This window comes from Psammomys obesus, unplaced genomic scaffold (genome assembly GCF_907164565.1).
Source record: "Psammomys obesus unplaced genomic scaffold, mPsaObe1.curated_primary_1811, whole genome shotgun sequence".
Classification (NCBI taxonomy): Eukaryota; Metazoa; Chordata; class Mammalia; order Rodentia; family Muridae; genus Psammomys; species Psammomys obesus.
Genome location: NW_026596064.1, coordinates 21,018,672 through 21,025,722, shown reverse-complemented (window position 1 = coordinate 21,025,722; position 7,051 = coordinate 21,018,672).

Here is a 7,051-nt window from a genome sequence, read left to right as displayed (position 1 = left end):
CTAGTTAACTTGACACGTGTCTTCACTCATACATACATGAATGTGTGCATGTGTATGCACACACATACTTATACACACACACCCCAAGCAAAGCAACAACAACAATAGCAACAAAATCCTGTATCTGAAGAAATTATATCCCCAAGCTGCGATTATCTATTTATTTTTTAAGACTTATTTATTTATTACGTATGCAGTCCTCTGTCTGCATGTGTGCCTGCAGGCCAGAAGAGGGCACCAGCTCTCATTGTACATGGCTCTGAGCTACCATGGGGTTGCTGGGAATTGAACTCAGGACCTTTGGAAGAGCAGCCAGTGCTCTTATCCTCTGAGCGATCTCTACAGTCCACAACTGGCTGTTTAAACAGACATAATGTGCTTGTCAAAAGCCTTCCGAGCCTTTCTGTTTATTTCTGTAGATTGTTACTACTGTTGTCAAGGACAACACCTTCTTTGTGTAGGGATGGCAGTAACTGTAGAGACTCATAACTAAGAATAAGTGACATATCAGCCTAGGGACTGAGTTACAGATGGAAGAAAATAATCATACTTATACATCAGCATCTGCAATACTTGGAGAACAATGCAGAAGAAATGGCAAACATTTAAGAAACAGATGAAGGGGTGGAGTGTTGTGTAGCTGTTTTTCCTAGTTTGAAATATTCTTCATAGAGAGATGGAAGAGGTCCATGAAACTAACAAGACTCATACAGTTCCCCTTAAAATAATGTAAACTGTAAATATGATTGCTAGCAGACTCCTCAGCGGTATTCGCACATGGGGACTCTAGTGATGAAGTTTTCCTGAGTTGTCACCTGTGTTGGTTTGGGACTTTTAAGTGTTGTAGCTAATTTTGAGTCACCCACAGTCCTTTTCCTATTTATCTATTACTAACTCCCGTAACTCATTGCTTTACATGTTGGGTTTGGATGTATCATTTTTTTGGCTTGTCACTGCTTCATCGGGGCTGCCATTTTCTAAGCCTTGAGAATTCAGAAAAAAGGGCAGAACAAATTAAAACTTGGAGAAAACAAAATGAAAAGAAAATTATAGACAGGAGTAGAAATTAAGGAAATTAATACCAGAAAACAAAAATAGAAAAAAATAATAGAAATAAAAATCTCATTGTTTGTAAAGACTGATAACATCTAACAAAACTGAGAAAATAAGAAAAATAGAAGGTATAAAATTACTAATACTGTATATGAAAGGGAAAACATCACTACTGGTATTTATGTAAAAGACAGAAAAAGGATAAGTGGTTATTACCAAGAATTCTATATATGCCTACATACTCTGTAACTGTGGTGATGATTACATTTTCTAAAAGACAGAAATTCTCATAATTTATAGATAAAATGTATAATATAAGTAATCTTGTTATCTTTGAAATAAATTGAGTTAATAGTTAAATTTTATTTATTAAAACTTTAAGAAAAAAAATTGCAAGTCTGTGTAAACTCTTCCAGAAAATAAAGGGAACATCTAACACATTCTACCTTGCTACAAATACAGGAAAAACTACCACAAATGAAGAAAACTAACAATCAATATATATTACAAGTGAGGTGCTAAAGTCATCAATAAAGTATTAGAACATCATGACCAAATGAGTTATATTCTGCAAATGTAAAAATGATTCAACATTTGAAATCAATCAGCATAATTTATCATATCAGAAGAGTAGTTGAGAAAAATTACATAATCTTTGTCATAGATGCCCAAACCTCTCGTTTAACAAAATTCAATGTCCATTCATGGCTTAAAATAAGGGCGACGAAAGCAGTAGCAAAATTCGTGGTGAAGAGTTGACAGAGTTTCAGCTGCCTGAGACCGGACATGTAGGAAATCTACAGAGCTGTGTCAAGCTGGACCCTCCTTCTGCTAAGGCTGAAACAAAGGCAGCATCCGCTCATCATTGTCATTGTTACAACAGGGCTTCTGGCTCCTGCAGAAAAGCAGAAACAAGGAAGTATGTGTGAGTGGGTAAATGTGGCTAGGCATCAAATGCACCATGCCCAGTGAAAGAAACCATTCAAACAGCTACATACGGTGTAATTGGTATAATGTTCTGAAAGAGCCAAATTTAAAAGGACAGAAAACAGACCACATCATATTGGCTGGACCTGCAGGGAGAATCAGTCCACAAAGTAACAGAGGAGTTTTGTAGGACAATACAATTGTTCTCGGTCCTATTTTTGACATATATTACACAACTGTACTCATTTGTAACAACTAATAGAATAGTTTCTGAGAAAGAATTTATTTTTCCTGTATCTCACAGATACAAACTGTTTGAAATGAATATCAGGTGGTAGCTTTTTGTTTTCTCTTGTTCTGTGACTACATATATATATATATATATATATTTTTTTTTTTTTTTTTTCAGAAATCGACCTGTACTTCTTCTCTTTGTAGTTCTACTGTTTTCAAAGATGATTCGTTTCATTTGCTTTTGAGAAAAGATGGGCGAAAATATCCTGAATACCCTTCCTATGTTAGCAGAGAGGCCCGGGACAGTTTAAATTCAATCTTCATGTTTTTTCTAAGTAAGTTCAAAGAAGGTTTGTATCCCCTGTAGGACACTGAATGGTGCATGGAAATGGACACTTCCCTGACTACTCCCGAGAAAATCAACTTATTTTCTCAAAGATATGTTTATATACTGTTGATGACTATCTATCACATTTTGGGAAATATGGTTGTAGGCACTTGTCAGCCTAATTGTAGTTAAATCATTCAAGACTTTAATCAAGATAAATAGCTCTGCAGATTATGATTTGAAAATTAATTATACAGTGTTAGGAGTCAGTTATGTGTCTTGTTTCATTTGAATTTTTGAATTCCCTCATAATAACATTCAATGGCACCAAGATGAGCCTACAGAATATAGTATCACATTTGGCTTATCCTCATGTCTCAGACCCCAAAAGGACCTAATCAATGACTTTAAAACAAAGGCTATGAAAGAACAGATCTCAGGAGGTGGAAACAAGAGGACCCCCAAGTTCAAAGCCAGCCTGGATTGAAATAAACAAAGTGAGACCTTTCCTCAAAACATCAAAAGAGAAGGGAGATGAAAGAGGGAAAAAGGACACGTGATAGAATGTAGGACAGAGGCAGAATTCATGTCGTTTGTACACTCGTAAAGCCTGGAGTGTGACACAGGATTTAGGAGTAACAGAGAGAATGGCCAGGGTGCTTGGCTCAATGTTAGACATGGTAAACAGAACAGAAGTCCAACCATTGTTTCATTTCTTCCTCCACAGAGTGTCCCTGTTGTCACTTGAGATGAAGCCTCCTGCTGAGTTATAATTTACCTCAAATCCCCTTTCTTATGACATTTGATGAAGTGACAAACAATATGTGAGGAAAGTGAGAAAACAAAGAGCAAGATGATTTCTAAATGTGTAATGTGTTTTACACGATCAAAATAAAAGCCGATTCATAGGGGAGGTCATCAACGGCGGCACGGTGACTAACACGGCATCTGAAATAATGCCAGTGATAATTAAAAACATTTCTTTTGGAGACATTTCAAATGCAGGTTGCTGCTCTCTCCTCAGGAAACTTCACAGTGTTTTGTTGATGACAAACGGGTATAATAAAAATAAAGACACATTGAAATGGACTTTTTTTTTTTTTTACAATTGTGATTCTTAAACACTTAGCACTGCTATGAAAAAGATACAATAGACTTGCTTATATACGCGTGCTATCTTGTTTTAGCATTGCCTGGCAAGCAACGGAGAACTCCTAACAATCACCCATGTTAGAAAAACCTCAACATATATCCTCTGTGAATGAATTATGTGGAAAATAACTCACAAAATCTGTGATTATTTTAGAGTTATTGTTTGCCCTCTCTATCTCTCTCTTTCCTTTCTTTTGTTTATATTTGTGTTTGTTTTTGTTTTTCAAGATAGGGTTTCTCTGTGTAGCCCTGCTATGTTGGGATTATCTCTCTGGCCTTGAACTCAGAGATCTGCCTGCCTCTGCCTCCCCACATGCTGGGATTAAAGGCATTGCACCACCATTCTTAACTGTTATTTTTCATTATAAAATTTGACATATGTTTTACTTACAAAAGAGTTAGAAATTATAATGAAGCTTCAAAAGGGGGAAGATGATATAAAAATGACTTTGAAGCTAAAACAATGAGAACAGAAAATACACAAGGCATATTTCAGCATCATATAAAATCTGTAGTCAGAGTCTATACATTATTGGGGAAAACAGACTTTCACACAACTGGCAACAAGAACATTGCAGCATGAGAATATGAACTATTCATGATGCTTACTTTTCCTTTATCATTCATGTTGTCAGGACAGCATGTCCATAGCATTTCCATAGAGTCCTGGAAGAGAAAGGCTACAAATAACTTCATGGTTCATTCTGGAAGCTTCTAGAAAGACCTACCAACTCTTTAATAGAAAGTGTCAGAGGCTGTTCAATCCTCTAAAGTTACAGAATCCTGTGCTTCAAAATATCTGCCTTTTTGTTTGTTTGTTTGTTTGTTTGTGTGTCTGCCGATAAGAGAATATTTGACATATCCTAAATTTAATTGTAAGGGCCACAGGATAGAAGAAGAATAAGAGTATTTAATCAGTTTAATGAGTCAACTAATTCGAGACAGATCCATTCAACACTCCTGAAGGTATTTTAAAACCCCAGGTGACCAACCGCCAGACAGCATCACATCCTCCTCACAACCCCGGCTATCTAGAAGCAGCGATTCCTTCTCCTTAGGGTCTGCCGGATCTGGAGCCTGCCCCGTGGAGCTGGGAGGCTCTGGTCCTGGAGCTGGAAAGTTGTGTGGGAGACGCCATGCTGAGAGACTTCACACAGCTCCCCCGGTGTTAGAGGAAGAAAGTGCTGGCGTCCCAGAAAAAGATCTCACAGTATCTCTGGCTCCTAGCTGAAATCTACACATTTCCTGGTGTTTGTTTCACATTTTGTGTAAATTGTAAACTTCCTACACTACAGGATAATGAAAAATTAGGAGGGTTTTGGGGAGGGATGTATTTTTGTATGTATGTATGTTTTTATTTATGGTTTTTTTTTTGTTTTTTTTTTTTTTTTTAATTCCTTTCCAGTTCTGGGGCCAGAACAGTAAAACTAAATTTCTTTTCTTTCTTTTTCTATACTTTCTCTTTTTTTAAATCAGTTCTTTCTCCCGGGTATTCTTTTGAAAATGTAGGCACTAAAACGAACTTGCAGACCCTCTCACTCTCAAAGCTTTAGAGTCTATCCTGTTTGGTAATACCAGTTTCATGTCATTTTGACCCTCTTATCGGCAATGTAGATTCATGTTAACAAGTTATGGGTTTGTGTGAGTAACTTATGTCCTTGCGGTAACAAAATCACTTAGGGAAGGCAGAGTCTGTTTTGTTTTCCACTTTCAGGGGATATAGTCCATTCCAGCTAGGAAGTCATGACGGGAAAAGCTGGAGATGGCTGTCACATTGTGTTCACAGTCAGGGAGCAGAGAGTGATGGTAGCCTGTGTTTGTCTCACCTTCTCATTTTCACTCTGTTTGAACCTCTGTTGCTGTGATAAAAATACCCATGACCAAAATTATGGGAAAGAAAGAGTTTATTCAGCTCACAATTACATGGTACATTCTCTTGCTGAGGAAAGTTTAGGGGAGAAACTCAAACCGGGTAGGAACCTGGAGGTGGGAGTTGAAGCAGAGGCAATGAAGCAGTGCTGTTTACTGGCTTCTTCTGGGTGTGCTCAGCCTGCTTTCTTATATTGCTCAGGACCGCCAGTCCAGAGGTTCAACTGTCCATACTGAGTTCCTCACATGTCCTCAGTCCAGAAAATGTACCACTGGCTTGCCCACAGGCCAATGCGGTGGGGGCATTTTCTCAACTGAGGTTCCCTCTTCTTGGATAACTCCAATCTGTGTCAAGTCGGCATAAAAACTAATTAACACAATTGACCCCTTCTGAACTTGACACGTGAGCACATTGCTGATAAACCATAAACGTTTCCTTCTTGTCCTTCCCCAAGATTTCATATTAACATTTGTATCATACTAGAAGGCATTCTAACTTTTAAAAGTCCCACGATCTTTACAAAGTCAAACACTATAAAAATTCAGTCTCTTGAAAACATCCAGAGTCTCTTTTAAAGTTCAAGCCTCTCTAAAACATCCAAAGTCCTAAAATATCTGTAGTCTTTTTAAAACTCCAAAGCCTCTCAACTGTGGCCTCCTGCAAAATTAAAATAAGCCATGCTCTTCTTATTCCAGGAGGAAAGAACCAGGCCAGAGTCACAATCAGATCAAAGCAGAACCAAAGTCCTGTAACAGTGTGATGCCCAGTGTCAGACTTCTGGAACTCATGATCTCTTTGGCTCCAAAGGGCTTGCCATAGCACATGCAGGTCATTTTCCAAGCTCGGGCTGGCTGCACTTCATGGCTGGTGCTGTTCTTAACAGCTGTCCCCATGGTACTGGCATCTCCAAAATTCTGGGGTTTCCTGCTGCAACTGGGCTGTCCTTTCTTTCACCGAAGCCTCCCCTAGTCTCTCTTTATGGACTCTGGCCTTGCCACACAGTGCCAAGCCTTTGATCTTTTTGGAAGGCCCATTGGCCAACAACTAAAAATGACGTAAGCCATTACTCCTCCTAGGGTTTTATTTGGTAGCCTATGATGTCTAGTGTATTGTGACATTGTACAGCAACTCCAGTTAAACTCACTCTTGTCTATGTATCAATTTTAAGAAGTTTCTACAGTAGTAGGTCTCCACATGGTTTTTCAGAAAGGCTTTTCATGTTAGTTATCCCTTCCCAAAGTACATGAGTCCTTTTGAACACTGAGACTGAAGAACAAGTCACTATTTTGTGATGAAGTTTGCCCGAGTATAGTAGCCTTCCTTCCTTCTTCTAGTTATGTGAGTTGTGTGCTCCTCTTCTTTGGATCTGGTTTTTGGGTGAATAAGACAGTCAGAGGGAAGCACCTCCCTGCACCTGCTGCTTCTCCGGAGCCTTCAATTGGAACTAATCAGTATCTTAGACTGTCATAGTTAGGGGTGATATTCCC